Source organism: Scomber japonicus, chromosome 22, assembly GCF_027409825.1.
Source record: "Scomber japonicus isolate fScoJap1 chromosome 22, fScoJap1.pri, whole genome shotgun sequence".
In the NCBI taxonomy this organism is placed as follows: Eukaryota; Metazoa; Chordata; class Actinopteri; order Scombriformes; family Scombridae; genus Scomber; species Scomber japonicus.
This window is the reverse complement of record NC_070599.1, coordinates 912,501-915,000: the sequence shown is the minus strand read 5'-3', so window position 1 is coordinate 915,000 and position 2,500 is coordinate 912,501.

Sequence of the window (2,500 nt, the reverse complement as noted above, 5' to 3'; positions counted from 1 at the left end):
ACAAATATTTTTTCACCACTTTCATTCTAAAGGCATTTTTCTTACTAACAATATCAACCAATTTTAAACCCCCCTCACAATACAACCCCACCAAAGTTTTGCGAGCGATTCTTCCTATTGGAGCACCCCACAAAAACACAGATATGATATCATTCAGCCTTTTCACCACCCACAGGGGCAGATCTAACACTGCGAGTGTATAATACAATCGTGAAACAATCAAACTATTAATAATTATGACTTTTCCCCCCAATTTCAAATTCCGTAAGCGCCAAAAATTTAAAGTAGATTCCAATTTTCTTAAATGTTCCTCCCATGTCAAATCCCTTGCTTTTCTCCCATCCTTACCCACATAAGTCCCCAAAATCTTCAAATGCTGACTTTGTACAGTAAAATTGTGCTCAGTCAGCGATGATTCCAAACTATTTACAAACATTATTTCAGATTTAGTCATATTTATCACTGAGCCAGAGGCTTTACCATAAAGATGGATCAATTCAATAGTCCTTGTAATGCTAGACATGTCCTGAACCGTTATGGTCGTGTCGTCAGCAAATTGCTGGATGACACACGTATCCCCCCCTGGTAAAGCAATGCCTCTTATCAAATTATTAGATTTAATCATCTTACTTAATGGCTCAACAACAAGCGAGTACAATATGGACGACATAGGACAGCCTTGCCTCACTGATCGCTGCAAAGGAAAACTGTCAGTTAAGACCCCATTACACTTAACTCTTGCTGTAGCCGTACTGTACATCAATCTTAACCAATTTATAATTCTCTCCCCAAAATTAAATTTTTCCAATACTCTAAAAAGAAAATAATGTACCACCCTATCAAAAGCTTTGTTAAAATCAATAGATAATACAATACCCTCCTTATTAGTAAACTTCAAAAACTCAACCACATCACGAATCGTGGAAATTATATCGGTCACTTCTCTTCCAGGGACGCTATAGGCCTGTGTTGGTGACACAATTGTATGTATGACACTCTTAAACCTGTTGGCAAAAATTTTCATCAAAATTTTATAATCCGTGTTTAACAGAGTAATTGGTCTATAATTTGCCATTTCAGTTCGATCACCTTTTTTAAAAAGTAATGTGATTAAACCCTCAGCCATTGTATCAGGTACCACCTGTTTGATTTCAATGTCATTATATAATTTCAATAAAATAGGCACCAACACAGACCTGAAGCATACATAAAAATTTGCCGTTAAACCATCACTTCCTGGACTTTTGTTTTGAAGCAGCTGATCAATTGCATTGTCAATATCTTTTATAGTCAATATCTGATCACACATGATCTTATCCTCATTTGATAACTTTACATCTAAATTATTCACAATTTTCTCAGACAAATCAATATTGTGGACCTCCGAACAAAAAAGAGCTTCATAATAATTCTGTACATTTTCTAATATTTCAACAAAAGAATCAACCGTTTCCCCATCCTTATTTTTAATTTTATCAATATATACACGTGATTGACGTGTCTTTTCCAAATTCAAAAAAAAAGCAGTGTTTTTTTCCCCCTCCACTGCATATTGAGCCTTACTCCTTAATATTGCACCTTCACATTTTATTTTATCTAATTCAAACAATTCATTTCTAATACTCAAAAAATCACCAACATTCACATCTAATTGTCTTTGCATAATCATCAATTGTGAACGTAATTTTTTTTCTTTCAACTTATTTTGAAAAGACAATCTTTTTGCAAAATTAATAATTTTACGTTTTATCTTTAATTTTAAATCCTCCCACCCTGCTATTATATTCGTTAAGAAATCAATTTTGGAACTCTCAAAAGAAATCAACTCAGTAATACATTTCACATAATCCTCATTCAAAAGTAATTGTGCATTGAAATGCCACACACCCCCCCCCCTTTCCCCTTTTCTGAATCCCCATTCCCACCCTCAAAAACACATGATCACTTATGAAAGTCAAATTATGAAACATTTTACCAAAAAGAAATAACAGAGACTTTTTCACCAAACATAAATCGATACGGCTTTGCCGCAAACTGTTTTGATGTAATTGAATTCGGGAAAATTCCCTTACTGTTGGATGCAAAACTCTCCATAAATCACAAAAGTCATGTCGATGCATAAAAGTCTGTAAGGCAGCTCGTGACGTATCCTGTTTTAAAACAACATTTTCAGCCACATCGAGCACTGACAGTTTAACATTAAAGTCACTCATTATAATGTCACAATCCTTCCCAATGTTCTTCAAAGTCGAGAAAAAAACAGTTCTATCTCCTTCTATGTTTGGTGCATATATATTTAACAAATTATAATGTACATTATTATAGCTGAATTGGATTTTTATCCATCGTCCATTGTTATCCTGTTCAACATGAGTAGCGTCAATGTTAAAACCGTCCCTTATGACGCAAACACCTCTGGAATTACACAGTCCATAACTAGAAAAAAAAGAAAACTTTGGCCACAAAGCTCGGCAGCGCTGCTCCCACACGGAGTCCCAAT